Genomic DNA, 22,313 nt, shown 5'->3' with positions numbered 1-22,313 from the left:
ACTACTGCTAGGGCCACCCCAGCACCTACTGCATCACTACTACTGCTAGGGCCACCCCCAGCACCTACTGCATCACTACTACTGCCAGGGTCACCCCAGCACCTACTGCATCACTACTGCTGCTAGGGTCACCCCCAGCACCTACTGCATCACGGCTACTGCTATGGTCACCCCAGCACCTACTGCATCACTACTACTGCTAGGGCCACCCCCAGCACCTACTGCATCACTACTACTGATAGGGTCACCCCAGCACCTACTGCAGCACTACTACTGCTAGGGTCACCCCAGCACCTACTGCATCACTACTACTGCTAGGGCCACCCCCAGCACCTACTGCATCACTACTACTGCTAGGGCCACCCCCAGCACCTACTGCATCACTACTACTGCTATGGTCACCCCCAGCACCTACTGCATCACTACTACTGCTAGGGTCACCCCAGCACCTACTGCATCACTACTACTGCTAGGGCACCCCCAGCACCTACTGCATCACTACTACTGCTAGGGTCACCCCAGCACCTACTGCATCACTACTACTGCTAGGGTCACCCCAGCACCTACCGCATCACTACTACTGCTAGGGCCACCCCCAGCACCTACTGCATCACTACTACTGCTAGGGTCACCCCAGCACCTACTGCATCACTACTACTGCTAGGGTCACCCCAGCACCTACTGCATCACTACTACTGCTAGGGCCACCCCCAGCACCTACTGCATCACTACTACTGCTAAGGCCACCCCCAGCACCTACTGCATCACTATTACTGCTAGGGTCACCCCAGCACCTACTGCATCACTACTACTGCTAGAGCCACCCCCAGCACCTACTGCATCACCACTACTGCTAGGGTCACCCCCAACACCTCCTGCATCACTACTACTGCTAGGGTCACCCCAGCACCTACTGCATCACTACTACTGCTAGGGTCACCCCAGCACCTACTGCATCACTACTACTGCATCACTACTACTGCTAGGGCCACCCCCAGCACCTACTGCATCACTACTACTGCCAGGGTCACCCCAGCACCTACTGCATCACTACTACTGCTAGGGTCACCCCAGCCCCTACTGCATCACTACTACTGCATCACTACTACTGCTAGGGCCACCCCCAGCACCTACTGCATCACTACTACTTCCAGGGTCACCCCAGCACCTACTGCATCACTACTACTGATAGGGTCACCCCAGCCCCTACTGCATCACTACTACTGCATCACTACTACTGCTAGGGCCACCCCCAGCACCTACTGCATCACTACTACTGCTAGGGCCACCCCCAGCACCTAATGCATCACCACTACTGCTAGGGCCACCCCCAACACCTCCTGCATCACTACTACTGCTAGGGTCACCCCAGCACCTACAGCATCACTACTACTGCTAGGGTCACCCCAGCACCTACTGCATCACTACTACTGCTAGGGTCACCCCAGCACCTACAGCATCACTACTACTGCTAGGGTCACCCCAGCACCTACTGCATCACTACTACGGATAGGGTCACCCCAGCCCCTACTGCATCACTACTACTGCATCACTACTACTGCTAGGGGCCACCCCCAGCACCTACTGCATCACTACTACTGCCAGGGTCACCCCAGCACCTACTGCATCACTACTACTGATAGGGTCACACCAGCCCCTACTGCATCACTACTACTGCATCACTACTACTGCTAGGGCCACCCCCAGCACCTACTGCATCACTACTACTGCCAGGGTCACCCCAGCACCTACTGCATCACTACTACTGATAGGGTCACCCCAGCACCTACTGCATCACTACTACTGCCAGGGTCACCCCAGCACCTACTGCATCACTACTACTGATAGGGGTCACCCCAGCAGCCTACTGCATCACGGCTACTGCTAGGGTCATTCCAGCACCTACTGCATCACTACTACTGCCAGGGTCACCCAGCACCTACTGCATCACTACTACTGCTAGGGCCACCCCCAGCACCTACTGCATCACTACTACTGCCAGGGTCACCCCAGCACCTACTGCATCACTACTACTAATAGGGTCACCCCCAGCACCTACTGCATCACTACTACTGCTAGGGTCACCCCCAGCCCCTTAATACATTGCTACTACTGCTAGGGTCACCCTCAGCGCCTACTGCATCACTACTAATGCTAGTGTCACGCCAGCACCTACTGCATCACTACTACTGCTAGGGCCACCCCCAGCACCTACTGCATCACTACTACTGATAGGGTCACCCCCAGCACCTACTGCATCACTACTACTGCTAGGGCCACCCCCAGCACCTACTGCATCACTACTACTGCTAGGGTCACCCCAGCACCTACTGCATCACTACTACTGCCAGGGTCACCCCAGCACCTACTGCATCACCACTACTGCTAGGGTCACCCCAGCACCTACTGCATCACTACTACTGCTAGGGTCACCCCCAGCACCTACTGCATTACTACTACTGCTAGGGTCACCCCCAGCACCTACTGCATCACTACTACTGCTAGGGTCACACCAGCCCCTACTGCACGCTACTACTGCTGCTAGGGCCACCCCAGCACCTACTGCCAGCACTACTGCTAGGGTCACCCCAGCACCTACTGCATCACTACTACTGCCAGGGTCACCCCCAGCACCTACTGCATCACTACTACTGCCAGGGTCACCCCAGCACCTACTGCATCACTACTACTGCTAGGGTCACCCCAGCACCTACTGCATCACTACTACTGCCAGGGTCACCCCCAGCACCTACTGCATCACTACTACTGCTAGGGTCACCCCAGCACCTACTGCAGCACTACTACTGCTAGGGTCACCCCAGCACCTACTGCATCACTACTACTGCTAGGGTCACCCCAGCACCTACTGCATCACTACTACTGCTGCTAGGGCCACCCCAGCACCTACTGCATCACAACTACTGCTAGCGCCACCCCCAGCACCTACTGCATCACTACTACTGCTAGGGTCACCCCCAACACCTACTGCATCACTACTACTGCTAGGGTCACCCCCAACACCTACTGCATCACTACTACTGCTGCTAGGGTCACCCCAGCACCTACTGCATCACTACTACTGCTGCTAGGGTCACCCCAGCACCTACTGCATCACTACTACTACCAGGGTCACCCCAGCACCTACTGCATCACTACTACTGCCAGGGTCACCCCAGCACCTACTGCATCACTACTACTGCTAGGGTCACCCCAGCACCTACTGCATCACTACTACTGCCAGGGTCACCCCCAGCACCTACTGCATCACTACTACTGCTAGGGCCACCCCCAGCACCTACTGCATCACTACTACTGCTAGGGCCACCCCCAGCACCTACTGCATCACTACTACTGCTAGGCCACCCCCAGCACCTACTGCATCACTACTACTGCTAGGGCCACCCCCAGCACCTACTGCATCACTACTACTGCTAGGGTCACCCCAGCACCTACTGCATCACTACTACTGCTAGGGCCACCCCCAGCACCTACTGCATCACTACTACTGATAGGGTCACCCCAGCACCTACTGCATCACTACTACTGCTAGGGCCACCCCCAGCACCTACTGCATCACTACTACTGCTAGGGTCACCCCAGCACCTACTGCATCACCACTACTGCTAGGGTCACCCAGCACCTACTGCATCACTACTACTGCTAGGGTCACCCCCAGCACCTACTGCATCACTACTACTGCTAGGGTCACCCCCAGCACCTACTGCATCACTACTACTGCTAGGGCCACCCCAGCACCTACTGCATCACTACTACTGCCAGGGTCACCCCCAGCACCTACTGCATCACTACTACTGCTAGGGTCACCCCCAACACCTACTGCATCAGTACTACTGCTAGGGCCACCCCCAGCACCTACTGCATCACTACTACTGCCAGGGTCACCCCAGCACCTACTGCATCACTACTACTGCTAGGGCCACCCCAGCCCCTACTGCATCACTACTACTGCTAGGGTCACCCCAGCACCTACTGCATCACTACTACTGCTAGGGTCACCCCAGCCCCTACTGCATCACTACTACTGCCAGGGCCACCCCCAGCACCTACTGCATCACTACTACTGCTAGGGTCACCCCCAACACCTACTGCATCACTACTACTGCTAGGGCCACCCCCAGCACCTACTGCATCACTACTACTGCTAGGGTCACCCCAGCACCTACTGCATCACTACTACTGATAGGGTCACCCCAGCACCTACTGCATCACTACTACTGCCAGGGCCACCCCCAGCACCTACTGCATCACTACTACTGCTAGGGTCACCCCAGCCCCTACTGCATCACTACTACTGATAGGGGCACCCCAGCACCTACTGCATCACTACTACTGCCAGGGCCACCCCCAGCACCTACTGCATCACTACTACTGCTAGGGCCACCCCCACACCGACTGCATCACGGCTACTGCTAGGGCCACCCCAGCACCTACTGCATCACTACTACTGCTAGGGTCACCCCCAGCACCTACTGCATCACTACTACTGCTAGGGTCACCCCAGCACCTACTGCATCACTACTACTGCTAGGGCCACCCCAGCACCTCCTGCATCACTACTACTGCTAGGGCCACCCCAGCACCTCCTGCATCACTACTACTGCTAGGGTCACCCCAGCCCCTACTGCATCACTACTACTGCTAGGGCCACCCCCAGCACCTACTGCATCACCACTACTGCTAGGGCCACCCCCAGCACCTACTGCATCACTACTACTGCTAGGGCCACCCCCAGCACCTACTGCATCACTACTACTGCTAGGGCCACCCCAGCCCCTACTGCATCACTACTACTGCTAGGGTCACCCCAGCACCTACTGCATCACTACTACTGCTAGGGCCATCCCCCACACCGACTGCATCACTACTACTGCTAGGGCCATCCCCAGCCCCTACTGCATCACTACTACTGCTAGGGCCACCCCCAGCACCTACTGCATCACTACTGCTGCTAGGGCCATCCCCAGCACCTACTGCATCACTACTACTGCTAGGGCCACCCCCAGCACCTACTGCATTACTACTACTGCTGCTAGGGCCACCCCAGCACCTTCTGCATCACTACTACTGCTAGGGCCACCCCAGCACCTACTGCAGCACTACTACTGCTAGGGTCACCCCAGCACCTACTGCATCACTACTACTGCCAGGGTCACCCCCAGCACCTACTGCATCACTACTACTGCTAGGGTCACCCCAGCACCTACTGCATCACTACTACTGCTAGGGTCACCCCCAGCACCTACTGCATCACTACTACTGCCAGGGTCACCCCCAGCACCTACTGCATCACTACTACTGCTAGGGCCACCCCCAGCACCTACTGCATCACTACTACTGCTAGGGCCACCCCCAGCACCTACTGCATCACTACTACTGCTAAGGCCACCCCCAGCACCTACTGCATCACTACTACTGCTACTAGGGTCACCCCCAGCACCTACTGCATCACTACTACTGCCAGGGTCACCCCCAGCACCTACTGCATCACTACTACTGCTAGGGCCACCCCCAGCACCTACTGCATCACTACTACTGCTAGGGCCACCCCCAGCACCTACTGCATCACTACTACTACTGCCAGGGTCACCCCAGCACCTACTGCATCACTACTACTGCCAGGGTCACCCCCAGCACCTACTGCATCACTACTACTGCTAGGGCCACCCCCAGCACCTACTGCATCACTACTACTGCTAGGGCCACCCCCAGCACCTACTGCATCACTACTACTACTGCCAGGGTCACCCCAGCACCTACTGCATCACTACTACTGCTAGGGCCACCCCAGCACCTACTGCATCACTACTACTGCCAGGGTCACCCCCAGCACCTACTGCATCACTACTACTGCTAGGGTCACCCCCAACACCTACTGCATCAGTACTACTGCTAGGGTCACCCCAGCCCCTACTGCATCACTACTACTGCCAGGGTCACCCCAGCACCTACTGCATCACTACTACTGCTAGGGCCACCCCAGCACCTATTGCATCACTACTGCTGCTAGGGCCACCCCCAGCACCTACTGCATCACTACTACTGCTGCTAGGGTCACACCAGCCCCTACTGCATCACTACTACTGCTGCTAGGGCCACCCCAGCACCTACTGCATCACTACTACTGCTAGGGTCACCCCCAGCACCTACTGCATCACTATTACTGCTAGGGTCACACCAGCCCCTACTGAATCACTACTACTGCTAGGACCACCCCCAGCACCTACTATATCACTACTACTGCCAGGGTCACCCCAGCACCTACTGCATCACTACTACTGCTAGGGTCACCCCAGCACCTACTGCATCACTACTACTGCTGCTAGGGCCACCCCAGCACCTACTGCATCAATACTGCTGCTAGGGCCACCCCCAGCACCTACTGCATCACTACTACTGCTAGGGTCACACCAGCCCCTACTGCATCACTACTACTGCTGCTAGGGCCGCCCAGGCACCTACTGCATCACTACTACTGCTAGGGTCACCCCCAACACGTACTGCATCACTACTACTGCTGCTAGGGCCACCCCAGCACCTACTGCATCACTACTACTGCTAAGGTCACCCCCAGCACCTACTGCATCACTACTACTGCTAGGGTCACACCAGCCCCTACTGCATCACTACTACTGCTAGGGTCACCCCAGCACCTACTGCATCACTACTACTGCTAGGGCCACCCCCAGCACCTACTGCATCACTACTACTGCTAGGGCCACCCCCAGCACCTACTGCATCACTACTACTGCTAGGGTCACCCCAGCCCCGACTGCATCACTACTACTGCTAGGGCCACCCCCAGCACCTACTGCATCACTACTACTGATAGGGTCACCCCAGCACCTACTGCATCACTACTACTGCTAGGGCCACCCCCAGCACCTACTGCATCACTACTACTGCTAGGGTCACCCCAGCACCTACTGCATCACTACTACTGCTAGGGCCACCCCCAGCACCTACTGCATCACTACTACTGCTAGGGCCACCCCCAGCACCTAATGCATCACTACTACTGCTAGGGCCACCCCCAGCACCTACTGCATCACTACTACTGCTAGGGCCATCCCACACACCGACTGCATCACTACTACTGCTAGGGTCACCCCAGCCCCTACTGCATCACTACTACTGCCAGGGTCACCCCAGCACCTACTGCATCACTACTGCTGCTAGGGCCACCCCCAGCACCTACTGCATCACTACTGCTGCTAGGGCCACCCCCAGCACCTACTGCATCACTACTGCTGCTAAGACCACCCCCAGCACCTACTGCATCACTACTGCTGCTAGGGCCACCCCCAGCACCTACTGCATCACTGCTACTGATAGGATCGCCCCAGCACCTACTGCATCACTACTACTGCTAGGGTCACTCCAGCCCCTACTGCATCACTACTACTGCCAGGGTCACCCCAGCACCTACTGCATCACTACTACTGCTAGGGTCACCCCAGCACCTACTGCATCACTACTACTGCTGCTAGGGCCAACCCCAGCACCTACTGCATCACTACTACTGCTAGGGCCACCCCCAGCACCTACTGCATCACAACTACTGCTAGGGTCACCCCAGCCCCTACTGCATCACTACTGCTGCTATGGCCACCCCCAGCACCTACTGCATCACTACTACTGCTAGGGCCACCCCCAGCACCTACTGCATCACTACTACTGCTAGGGTCACCCCAGCACCTACTGCATCACCACTACTGCTAGGGTCACCCCAGCACCTACTGCATCACTACCACTGCTAGGGTCACCCCAGCACCTACTGCATCACTACTACTGCTAGGGTCACCCCCAGCACCTACTGCATCACTAATACTGCTAGGGTCACACCAGCCCCTACTGCATCACTACTACTGCTGCTAGGGCCACCCCAGCACCTACTGCAGCACTACTACTGCTAGGGTCACCCCTAGCACCTACTGCATCACTACTACTGCTAGGGTCACCCCCAGCACCTACTGCCTCACTACTACTGCTAGGGTCACCCCTAGCACCTACTGCATCACTACTACTGATAGGGTCACCCCAGCACCTACTGCATCACCACTACTGCTAGGGTCACCCCAGCACCTACTGCATCACCACTACTGCTAGGGCCACCCCAGCACCTACTGCATCACTACTACTGCTAGGGTCACCCCAGCCCCTACTGCATCACTACTGCTGCTAGGGCCACCCCCAGCACCTACTGCATCACTACTACTGATAGGGTCACCCCAGCACCTACTGCATCACTACTACTGCTAGGGCCACCCCAGCACCTACTGCATCACTACTACTGCTAGGGCCACCCCCAGCACCTACTGCATCACTACTACTGCCAGGGTCACCCCAGCACCTACTGCATCACTACTGCTGCTAGGGTCACCCCCAGCACCTACTGCATCACGGCTACTGCTATGGTCACCCCAGCACCTACTGCATCACTACTACTGCTAGGGCCACCCCCAGCACCTACTGCATCACTACTACTGATAGGGTCACCCCAGCACCTACTGCAGCACTACTACTGCTAGGGTCACCCCAGCACCTACTGCATCACTACTACTGCTAGGGCCACCCCCAGCACCTACTGCATCACTACTACTGCTAGGGCCACCCCCAGCACCTACTGCATCACTACTACTGCTATGGTCACCCCCAGCACCTACTGCATCACTACTACTGCTAGGGTCACCCCAGCACCTACTGCATCACTACTACTGCTAGGGCACCCCCAGCACCTACTGCATCACTACTACTGCTAGGGTCACCCCAGCACCTACTGCATCACTACTACTGCTAGGGTCACCCCAGCACCTACCGCATCACTACTACTGCTAGGGCCACCCCCAGCACCTACTGCATCACTACTACTGCTAGGGTCACCCCAGCACCTACTGCATCACTACTACTGCTAGGGTCACCCCAGCACCTACTGCATCACTACTACTGCTAGGGCCACCCCCAGCACCTACTGCATCACTACTACTGCTAAGGCCACCCCCAGCACCTACTGCATCACTATTACTGCTAGGGTCACCCCAGCACCTACTGCATCACTACTACTGCTAGAGCCACCCCCAGCACCTACTGCATCACCACTACTGCTAGGGTCACCCCCAACACCTCCTGCATCACTACTACTGCTAGGGTCACCCCAGCACCTACTGCATCACTACTACTGCTAGGGTCACCCCAGCACCTACTGCATCACTACTACTGCATCACTACTACTGCTAGGGCCACCCCCAGCACCTACTGCATCACTACTACTGCCAGGGTCACCCCAGCACCTACTGCATCACTACTACTGCTAGGGTCACCCCAGCCCCTACTGCATCACTACTACTGCATCACTACTACTGCTAGGGCCACCCCCAGCACCTACTGCATCACTACTACTGCCAGGGTCACCCCAGCACCTACTGCATCACTACTACTGATAGGGTCACCCCAGCCCCTACTGCATCACTACTACTGCATCACTACTACTGCTAGGGCCACCCCCAGCACCTACTGCATCACTACTACTGCTAGGGCCACCCCCAGCACCTACTGCATCACCACTACTGCTAGGGCCACCCCCAACACCTCCTGCATCACTACTACTGCTAGGGTCACCCCAGCACCTACAGCATCACTACTACTGCTAGGGTCACCCCAGCACCTACTGCATCACTACTACGGATAGGGTCACCCCAGCCCCTACTGCATCACTACTACTGCATCACTACTACTGCTAGGGCCACCCCCAGCACCTACTGCATCACTACTACTGCCAGGGTCACCCCAGCACCTACTGCATCACTACTACTGATAGGGTCACACCAGCCCCTACTGCATCACTACTACTGCATCACTACTACTGCTAGGGCCACCCCCAGCACCTACTGCATCACTACTACTGCCAGGGTCACCCCAGCACCTACTGCATCACTACTACTGATAGGGTCACCCCAGCACCTACTGCATCACTACTACTGCCAGGGTCACCCCAGCACCTACTGCATCACTACTACTGATAGGGTCACCCCAGCACCTACTGCATCACGGCTACTGCTAGGGTCATTCCAGCACCTACTGCATCACTACTACTGCCAGGGTCACCCCAGCACCTACTGCATCACTACTACTGCTAGGGCCACCCCCAGCACCTACTGCATCACTACTACTGCCAGGGTCACCCCAGCACCTACTGCATCACTACTACTAATAGGGTCACCCCCAGCACCTACTGCATCACTACTACTGCTAGGGTCACCCCCAGCCCCTTAATACATTGCTACTACTGCTAGGGTCACCCTCAGCGCCTACTGCATCACTACTAATGCTAGTGTCACGCCAGCACCTACTGCATCACTACTACTGCTAGGGCCACCCCCAGCACCTACTGCATCACTACTACTGATAGGGTCACCCCAGCACCTACTGCATCACTACTACTGCTAGGGCCACCCCCAGCACCTACTGCATCACTACTACTGCTAGGGTCACCCCAGCACCTACTGCATCACTACTACTGCCAGGGTCACCCCAGCACCTACTGCATCACCACTACTGCTAGGGTCACCCCAGCACCTACTGCATCACTACTACTGCTAGGGTCACCCCCAGCACCTACTGCATTACTACTACTGCTAGGGTCACCCCCAGCACCTACTGCATCACTACTACTGCTAGGGTCACACCAGCCCCTACTGCACGCTACTACTGCTGCTAGGGCCACCCCAGCACCTACTGCAGCACTACTGCTAGGGTCACCCCAGCACCTACTGCATCACTACTACTGCCAGGGTCACCCCCAGCACCTACTGCATCACTACTACTGCCAGGGTCACCCCAGCACCTACTGCATCACTACTACTGCTAGGGTCACCCCAGCACCTACTGCATCACTACTACTGCCAGGGTCACCCCCAGCACCTACTGCATCACTACTACTGCTAGGGTCACCCCAGCACCTACTGCAGCACTACTACTGCTAGGGTCACCCCAGCACCTACTGCATCACTACTACTGCTAGGGTCACCCCAGCACCTACTGCATCACTACTACTGCTGCTAGGGCCACCCCAGCACCTACTGCATCACAACTACTGCTAGCGCCACCCCCAGCACCTACTGCATCACTACTACTGCTAGGGTCACCCCCAACACCTACTGCATCACTACTACTGCTAGGGTCACCCCCAACACCTACTGCATCACTACTACTGCTGCTAGGGTCACCCCAGCACCTACTGCATCACTACTACTGCTGCTAGGGTCACCCCAGCACCTACTGCATCACTACTACTACCAGGGTCACCCCAGCACCTACTGCATCACTACTACTGCCAGGGTCACCCCAGCACCTACTGCATCACTACTACTGCTAGGGTCACCCCAGCACCTACTGCATCACTACTACTGCCAGGGTCACCCCCAGCACCTACTGCATCACTACTACTGCTAGGGCCACCCCCAGCACCTACTGCATCACTACTACTGCTAGGGCCACCCCCAGCACCTACTGCATCACTACTACTGCTAGGGCCACCCCCAGCACCTACTGCATCACTACTACTGCTAGGGCCACCCCCAGCACCTACTGCATCACTACTACTGCTAGGGTCACCCCAGCACCTACTGCATCACTACTACTGCTAGGGCCACCCCCAGCACCTACTGCATCACTACTACTGATAGGGTCACCCCAGCACCTACTGCATCACTACTACTGCTAGGGCCACCCCCAGCACCTACTGCATCACTACTACTGCTAGGGTCACCCCAGTACCTACTGCATCACCACTACTGCTAGGGTCACCCCAGCACCTACTGCATCACTACTACTGCTAGGGTCACCCCCAGCACCTACTGCATCACTACTACTGCTAGGGTCACCCCCAGCACCTACTGCATCACTACTACTGCTAGGGCCACCCCAGCACCTACTGCATCACTACTACTGCCAGGGTCACCCCCAGCACCTACTGCATCACTACTACTGCTAGGGTCACCCCCAACACCTACTGCATCAGTACTACTGCTAGGGCCACCCCCAGCACCTACTGCATCACTACTACTGCCAGGGTCACCCCAGCACCTACTGCATCACTACTACTGCCAGGGTCACCCCCAGCACCTACTGCATCACTACTACTGCTTGGGTCACCCCCAGCACCTACTGCATCACTACTACTGCTAGGGTCACCCCCAGCACCTACTGCATCACTACTACTGCTAGGGTCACCCCAGCACCTACTGCATCACTACTACTGCTGCTAGGGTCACCCCAGCACCTACTGCATCACTACTACTGCTAGGGTCACCCCAGCACCTACTGCATCACTACTACTGCCAGGGTCACCCCAGCACCTACTGCATCACCACTACTGCTAGGGTCACCCCAGCACCTACTGCATCACTACTACTGCTAGGGTCACCCCCAGCACCTACTGCATCACTACTACTGCTAGGGTCACACCAGCCCCTACTGCATCACTACTACTGCTGCTAGGGCCACCCCAGCACCTACTGCAGCACTACTACTGCTAGGGTCACCCCAGCACCTACTGCATCACTACTACTGCCAGGGTCACCCCAGCACCTACTGCATCACTACTACTGCCAGGGTCACCCCAGCACCTACTGCATCACTACTACTGCTAGGGTCACCCCAGCACCTACTGCATCACTAATACTGCCAGGGTCACCCCCAGCACCTACTGCATCACTACTACTGCTAGGGTCACCCCAGCACCTACTGCATCACTACTGCCAGGGTCACCCCCAGCACCTACTGCATCACTACTACTGCTAGGGTCACCCCAGCCCCTACTGCATCACTACTACTGCTAGGGTCACCCCCAACACCTACTGCATCAGTACTACTGCTAGGGCCACCCCCAGCACCTACTGCATCACTACTACTGCTAGGGCCACCCCCAGCACCTACTGCATCACTACTACTGCTAGGGCCACCCCCAGCACCTACTGCATCACTACTACTGCTGCTAGGGTCACCCCCAGCACCTACTGCATCACTACTACTGCCAGGGTCACCCCAGCCCCTACTGCATCACTACTACTGCCAGGGTCACCCCCAGCACCTACTGCATCACTACTACTGCTAGGGCCACCCCCAGCACCTACTGCATCACTACTACTGCTAGGGCCACCCCCAGCACCTACTGCATCACTACTACTACTGCCAGAGTCACCCCAGCACCTACTGCATCACTACTACTGCCAGGGTCACCCCCAGCACCTACTGCATCACTACTACTGCTAGGACCACCCCCAGCACCTACTGTATCACTACTACTGCTAGGGCCACCCCCAGCACCTACTGCATCACTACTACTACTGCCAGGGTCACCCCAGCACCTACTGCATCACTACTACTGCTAGGGCCACCCCAGCACCTACTGCATCACTACTACTGCCAGGGTCACCCCCAGCACCTACTGCATCACTACTACTGCTAGGGTCACCCCCAACACCTACTGCATCAGTACTACTGCTAGGGCCACCCCCAGCACCTACTGCATCACTACTACTGCCAGGGTCACCCCCAGCACCTACTGCATCACTACTACTGCTAGGGTCACCCCCAGCACCTACTGCATCACTACTACTGCCAGGGTCACCCCCAGCACCTACTGCATCACTACTACTGCTAGGGTCACCCCAGCACCTACTGCATCACTACTACTGCTGCTAGGGTCACCCCAGCACCTACTGCATCACTACTGCTGCTAGGGTCACCCCAGCACCTACTGCATCACTACTACTGCCAGGGTCACCCCCAGCACCTACTGCATCACTACTACTGCTAGGGCCACCCCCAGCACCTACTGCATCACTACTACTGCTAGGGCCACCCCCAGCACCTACTGCATCACTACTACTGCTAGGGCCACCCCCAGCACCTACTGCATTACTACTACTGCTGCTAGGGCCACCCCAGCACCTTCTGCATCACTACTACTGCTAGGGCCACCCCCAGCACCTACTGCATCACTACTACTGCTAGGGTCACCCCCAACACCTACTGCATCAGTACTACTGCTAGGGCCACCCCCAGCACCTACTGCATCACTACTACTGCCAGGGTCACCCCCAGCACCTACTGCATCACTACTACTGCTAGGGTCACCCCCAGCACCTACTGCATCACTACTACTGCCAGGGTCACCCCAGCACCTACTGCATCACTACTACTGCTAGGGTCACCCCAGCACCTACTGCATCACTACTACTGCTGCTAGGGTCACCCCAGCACCTACTGCATCACTACTACTGCTAGGGTCACCCCAGCACCTACTGCATCACTACTACTGCCAGGGTCACCCCCAGCACCTACTGCATCACTACTACTGCTAGGGTCACCCCAGCACCTACTGCATCACTACTGCCAGGGTCACCCCCAGCACCTACTGCATCACTACTACTGCTAGGGTCACCCCAGCCCCTACTGCATCACTACTACTGCTAGGGTCACCCCCAACACCTACTGCATCAGTACTACTGCTAGGGCCACCCCCAGCACCTACTGCATCACTACTACTGCTAGGGCCACCCCCAGCACCTACTGCATCACTACTACTGCTAGGGCCACCCCCAGCACCTACTGCATCACTACTACTGCTGCTAGGGTCACCCCCAGCACCTACTGCATCACTACTACTGCCAGGGTCACCCCAGCCCCTACTGCATCACTACTACTGCCAGGGTCACCCCCAGCACCTACTGCATCACTACTACTGCTAGGGCCACCCCCAGCACCTACTGCATCACTACTATTGCTAGGGCCACCCCCAGCACCTACTGCATCACTACTACTACTGCCAGAGTCACCCCAGCACCTACTGCATCACTACTACTGCCAGGGTCACCCCCAGCACCTACTGCATCACTACTACTGCTAGGACCACCCCCAGCACCTACTGCATCACTACTACTGCTAGGGCCACCCCCAGCACCTACTGCATCACTACTACTACTGCCAGGGTCACCCCAGCACCTACTGCATCACTACTACTGCCAGGGTCACCCCCAGCACCTACTGCATCACTACTACTGCTAGGGTCACCCCCAACACCTACTGCATCAGTACTACTGCTAGGGCCACCCCCAGCACCTACTGCATCACTACTACTGCCAGGGTCACCCCCAGCACCTACTGCATCACTACTACTGCTAGGGTCACCCCCAGCACCTACTGCATCACTACTACTGCCAGGGTCACCCCCAGCACCTACTGCATCACTACTACTGCTAGGGTCACCCCAGCACCTACTGCATCACTACTACTGCTGCTAGGGTCACCCCAGCACCTACTGCATCACTACTACTGCTAGGGTCACCCCAGCACCTACTGCATCACTACTACTGCCAGGGTCACCCCCAGCACCTACTGCATCACTACTACTGCTAGGGCCACCCCCAGCACCTACTGCATCACTACTACTGCTAGGGCCACCCCAGCACCTACTGCATCACTACTACTGCTAGGGCCACCCCCAGCACCTACTGCATCACTACTACTGCTAGGGTCACCCCAGCCCCTACTGCATCACTACTGCTGCTAGGGCCACCCCCAGCACCTACTGCATCACTACTACTGATAGGGTCACCCCAGCACCTACTGCATCACTACTACTGCTAGGGTCACCCCAGCACCTACTGCATCACTACTACTGCTAGGGCCATCCCCCACACCGACTGCATCACTACTACTGCTAGGGTCACCCCCAGCACCTACTGCATCACTACTACTGCTGCTAGGGTCACCCCAGCACCTACTGCATCACTACTACTGCTAGGGTCACCCCAGCACCTACTGCATCACTACTACTGCTAGGGCCACCCCCAGCACCTAAAGCATCACTACTACTGCTAGGGTCACCCCAGCACCTACTGCATCACTAATACTGCTAGGGTCACCCCAGCACCTACTGCATCACTACTACTGCTAGGGTCACACCAGCACCTACTGCATCACTACTACTGCTAGGGTCACCCCAGCACCTACTGCATCACTACTACTGCTATGGCCACCCCCAGCACCTACTGCATCACTACTACTGCTAGGGCCACCCCCAGCACCTACTGCATCACTACTACTGCTAGGGTCACACCAGCCCCTACTGCATCACTACTACTGCTGCTAGGGCCACCCCAGCACCTACTGCATCACTACTACTGCTAGGGTCACCCCCAGCACCTACTGCATCACTACTACTGCTAGGGTCACCCCAGCACCTACTGCATCACTACTACTGCTAGGGCCACCCCAGCCCCTACTGCATCACTACTACTGCTAGGGTCACCCCAGCACCTACTGCATCACTACTACTGCTAGGGTCACCCCAGCCCCTACTGCATCACTACTACTGCCAGGGCCACCCCAGCACCTACTGCATCACTACTACTGCTAGGGTCACCCCCAACACCTACTGCATCACTACTACTGCTAGGGCCACCCCCAGCACCTACTGCATCACTACTACTGCTAGGGTCACCCCAGCACCTACTGCATCACTACTACTGATAGGGTCACCCCAGCACCTACTGCATCACTACTACTGCCAGGGCCACCCCCAGCACCTACTGCATCACTACTACTGCTAGGGTCACCCCAGCCCCTACTGCATCACTACTGCTGCTAGGGCCACCCCCAGCACCTACTGCATCACTACTACTGATAGGGGCACCCCAGCACCTACTGCATCACTACTACTGCCAGGGCCACCCCCAGCACCTACTGCATCACTACTACTGCTAGGGCCACCCCCACACCGACTGCATCACGGCTACTGCTAGGGCCACCCCAGCACCTACTGCATCACTACTACTGCTAGGGTCACCCCCAGCACCTACTGCATCACTACTACTGCTAGGGTCACCCCAGCACCTACTGCATCACTACTACTGCTAGGGCCACCCCAGCACCTCCTGCATCACTACTACTGCTAGGGCCACCCCAGCACCTCCTGCATCACTACTACTGCTAGGGTCACCCCAGCCCCTACTGCATCACTACTACTGCTAGGGCCACCCCCAGCACCTACTGCATCACCACTACTGCTAGGGCCACCCCCAGCACCTACTGCATCACTACTACTGCTAGGGCCACCCCAGCCCCTACTGCATCACTACTACCGCTAGGGTCACCCCAGCACCTACTGCATCACTACTACTGCTAGGGCCATCCCCCACACCGACTGCATCACTACTACTGCTAGGGCCATCCCCAGCCCCTACTGCATCACTACTACTGCTAGGGCCACCCCCAGCACCTACTGCATCACTACTGCTGCTAGGGCCACCCCCAGCACCTACTGCATCACTACTACTGCTAGGGCCACCCCCAGCACCTACTGCATTACTACTACTGCTGCTAGGGCCACCCCAGCACCTTCTGCATCACTACTACTGCTAGGGCCACCCCAGCACCTACTGCAGCACTACTACTGCTAGGGTCACCCCAGCACCTACTGCATCACTACTACTGCCAGGGTCACCCCCAGCACCTACTGCATCACTACTACTGCTAGGGTCACCCCAGCACCTACTGCATCACTACTACTGCTAGGGTCACCCCCAGCACCTACTGCATCACTACTACTGCCAGGGTCACCCCCAGCACCTACTGCATCACCACTACTGCTAGGGCCACCCCAGCACCTCCTGCATCACTACTACTGCTAGGGTTACCCCCAGCACCTACTGCATCACTACTACTGCTAGAGCCACCCCCAGCACCATCACTACTACTGCTAGGGCCACCCCCAGCACCTACTGCATCACTACTACTGCTAGGGCCACCCCCAGCACCTACTGCATCACTACTACTGCTAGGGCCACCCCCAGCACCTACTGCATCACTACTACTGCTAGAGCCCCCCCCAGCACCATCACTACTACTGCTAGGGACACCCCCAGCACCTACTGCATCACTACTACTGCTGCTAGGGCCACCCCAGCACCTACTGCATCACTACTACTGCTAGGGCCACCCCAGCACCTACTGCAGCACTACTACTGCTAGGGTCACCCCAGCCCCTACTGCATCACTAGTGGGATATGTGGGTGTGGTGGCATGGAATGAACGGCACACGTTATTGACATGGGTTGTGGATGGCTGGGAGGAAAGGAGCATTTGGGTCATTGGGCGAGTTAGTAAATGTTTGCCGCAGGGTGATACACTTTTCCTATTTAACCACATTGACAGCAGGCAAGGGGTGGTGGAGAGGAATTAATGACAATTCCCAAATATTGTTGCCTTTTGGAAACAGTAACAGACTTTTCCAGACCCAGCCAAAGACCAGATTTTCACATAGCAGAGGATGGACGATCATTTTTGGGATTATAGCCCCATTTTATTTTTTGCTGTGGAATAGCCTCAAGATTTAGTAGATTCTTTGACCACAGGATCATTATTTTTTTACACCTGCTGCAACATATCCTGCTAGCAGCCCCCTTAGGTCGTCATTACAAGTTTGATGGGATTCCAGTGGTACATCCGCCGGTATACTACCAAACGGAATTACCGTTACTGACACTGGGCCCAGAGGAATTACCAGTGTTGGTATGGTGATGTTAGTCCCCATTAAATCGGGATTTTGGAGGGATTACTGCCGACTGTAATTCCGCTGGCAGTCATTTGTCCGAATTTGCTGATTTTCTGCAGTAAGGCAGTGGAATTACCTTCAGCATTTTGCTGGAGGGGTTTTGTCTGCCTGCTCACCAAAGTTGTAGTGCAGTACTGTGGCAGGAATGCAGCGTTTTGTATCCCGCGCCGCGTAACTTGCAATGAGGCCCTTCATTTAACAGCAGCCTGTACACATTCACTAAACAAGAAGGATGTTCAGGATACAGTCCATGCGTCCATAAGCATTCACATACTTCCTTTGTGTCAGTACTGGGTAAAACAATACAGAACATATAGAGGGCCTACCATGCAAATCCAGGTACACACACTATCCGTGCTAGAGGAGTCCAGCAGGTTTTGTCCTAGAGACCCAGTGTCGGAAGTATAGGAGGACATATCAAGGCCTAGACCTGAAACTTTAAGCCATTCTTGAAGACGGCATTGACGCATGGGAGGACGTTGCTGATCATGGCTGTTTTGTTAGCTACTTTGGTACATTTTTATTTTACAGAACTATCCCAGTGCAGTGGATTAACAAGAGCCACTGAAAGATTGAGCAGATCAATTTTTAGAGTCACCTCCTGAATTTACAGCAGAGCCTCCCCATGTGAGAATGGTGTATAAACGGTAAAACAATTAATTAAATACTCCAAAACACTACCAGCGGTAATGGTAAATCCTGCAATGTTGGGCAGAATTAGTATTAGTTAATGGTTTTTGGTGCCAATTCCTCCAGACGGTATTACCATTACAGCCAGGCCAATTGGTACACTCGTACTATGACGGTAACTCCGCTGGACACAGTGGTGGCAATGTTATCTCTACATAGAGGATATACCACCATATTTATAGCGAAACACATAATATGGTCCTTTGTACCTGGATCAGTACTGTCATTCAGAAGGAGATCTCTTGGTCGTTTTGAATGTCCTTGGAGTCTGAGACTAAGCAGACACCAGAATCATTGAAACAAGTGAATGAAGTGGTGGCGACATCAAGAGTTCTACTCATCACCCTGTTAGAACCATCGTGCGAAGACAACAAAGACGAGACACCCCTGCATGGTTTCTACAGATACACATCTGCAAGGAGGCCTGAACAGAGACACTCCTGCAAGGAGGCCTTAACAGAGACACTCCTGCAAGGAGGCCTGAACAGAGACACCCCTGCATGGTTTCTACAGAGACACTCCTGCAAGGAGGCCTGAACAGAGACACTCCTGCAAGGAGGCCTGAACAGAGACACTCCTGCAAGGAGGCCTGAACAGAGGCACCCCTGCATGGTTTCTACAGAGACACTCCTGCAAGGAGGCCTGAACAGAGGCACCCCTGCATGGTTTCTACAGAGACACTCCTGCAAGGAGGCCTGAACAGAGACACTCCTGTAAGGAGGCCTGAACAGAGACACCCCTGCATGGTTTCTACAGAGACACTCCTGCAAGGAGGCCTGAACAGAGACACTCCTGCAAGGAGGCCTGAACAGAGACACCCCTGCATGGTTTCTACAGAGACACTCCTGCAAGGAGGCCTGAACAGAGACACTCCTGCAAGGAGGCCTGAACAGAGACACTCCTGCAAGGAGGCCTGAACAGAGACACTCCTGCAAGGAGGCCTGAACAGAGGCACCCCTGCATGGTTTCTACAGAGACACTCCTGCAAGGAGGCCTGAACAGAGGCACCCCTGCATGGTTTCTACAGAGACACTCCTGCAAGGAGGCCTGAACAGAGACACCCCTGCATGGTTTCTACAGAGACACTCCTGCAAGGAGGCCTGAACGGAGACACTCCTGCAAGGAGGCCTGAACAGAGACACTCCTGCAAGGAGGCCTGAACAGAGACACCCCTGCATGGCTTCTACAGAGACACTCCTGCAAGGAGGCCTGAACAGAGACACTCCTGCAAGGAGGCCTGAACAGAGGCACCCCTGCATGGTTTCTACAGATACACATCTGCAAGGAGGCCTGAACAGAGACACCCCTGCATGGTTTCTACAGAGACACTGCTGCAAGGAGGCCTGAACAGAGACACTCCTGCAAGGAGGCCTGAACAGAGACACTCCTGCAAGGAGGCCTGAACAGAGGCACCCCTGCATGGTTTCTACAGAGACACTCCTGCAAGGAGGCCTGAACAGAGGCACCCCTGCATGGTTTCTACAGAGACACTCCTGCAAGGAGGCCTGAACAGAGACACTCCTGCAAGGAGGCCTGAACAGAGACACCCCTGCATGGTTTCTACAGAGACACTCCTGCAAGGAGGCCTGAACAGAGACACTCCTGCAAGGAGGCCTGAACAGAGACACCCCTGCATGGTTTCTACAGAGACACTCCTGCAAGGAGGCCTGAACAGAGACACTCCTGCAAGGAGGCCTGAACAGAGACACTCCTGCAAGGAGGCCTGAACAGAGGCACCCCTGCATGGTTTCTACAGAGACACTCCTGCAAGGAGGCCTGAACAGAGACACCCCTGCATGGTTTCTACAGAGACACTCCTGCAAGGAGGCCTGAACAGAGACACTCCTGCAAGGAGGCCTGAACAGAGACACTCCTGCAAGGAGGCAAGGAAGCCTGAACAGAGACACTCCTGCAAGGAGGCCTGAACAGAGACACTCCTGCAAGGAGGCCTGAACAGAGACACTCCTGCAAGGAGGCCTGAACAGAGACACCCCTGCATGGTTTCTACAGAGACACTCCTGCAAGGAGGCCTGAACAGAGACACTCCTGCAAGGAGGCCTGAACAGAGACACTCCTGCAAGGAGGCCTGAACAGAGACACCCCTGCATGGTTTCTACAGAGACACTCCTGCAAGGAGGCCTGAACAGAGACACTCCTGCAAGGAGGCCTGAACAGAGACACTCCTGCAAGGAGGCCTGAACAGAGACACTCCTGCAAGGAGGCCTGAACAGAGACACCCCTGCATGGTTTCTACAGAGACACTCCTGCAAGGAGGCCTGAACAGAGACACTCCTGCAAGGAGGCCTGAACAGAGACACTCCTGCAAGGAGGCCTGAACAGAGGCACCCCTGCATGGTTTCTACAGAGACACTCCTGCAAGGAGGCCTGAACAGAGGCACCCCTGCATGGTTTCTACAGAGACACTCCTGCAAGGAGGCCTGAACAGAGACACTCCTGCAAGGAGGCCTGAACAGAGACACTCCTGCAAGGAGGCCTGAACAGAGACACTCCTGCAAGGAGGCCTGAACAGAGACACCCCTGCATGGTTTCTACAGAGACACTCCTGCAAGGAGGCCTGAACAGAGACACTCCTGCAAGGAGGCCTGACCAGAGACACTCCTGCAAGGAGGCCTGAACAGAGACACCCCTGCATGGTTTCTACAGAGACACTCCTGCAAGGAGGCCTGAACAGAGACACTCCTGCAAGGAGGCCTGAACAGAGACACCCCTGCATGGTTTCTACAGAGACACTCCTGCAAGGAGGCCTGAACAGAGACACTCCTGCAAGGAGGCCTGAACAGAGACACTCCTGCAAGGAGGCCTGAACAGAGGCACCCCTGCATGGTTTCTACAGAGACACTCCTGCAAGGAGGCCTGAACAGAGGCACCCCTGCATGGTTTCTACAGAGACACTCCTGCAAGGAGGCCTGAACAGAGACACTCCTGTAAGGAGGCCTGAACAGAGACACCCCTGCATGGTTTCTAC

The sequence above is a fragment of the Ambystoma mexicanum genome, chromosome 9 (genome assembly GCF_040938575.1).
Source record: "Ambystoma mexicanum isolate Mex_15411 chromosome 9, UKY_AmexF1_1, whole genome shotgun sequence".
Taxonomy (NCBI): Eukaryota; Metazoa; Chordata; class Amphibia; order Caudata; family Ambystomatidae; genus Ambystoma; species Ambystoma mexicanum.
This window is presented reverse-complemented; position numbering follows the sequence as displayed.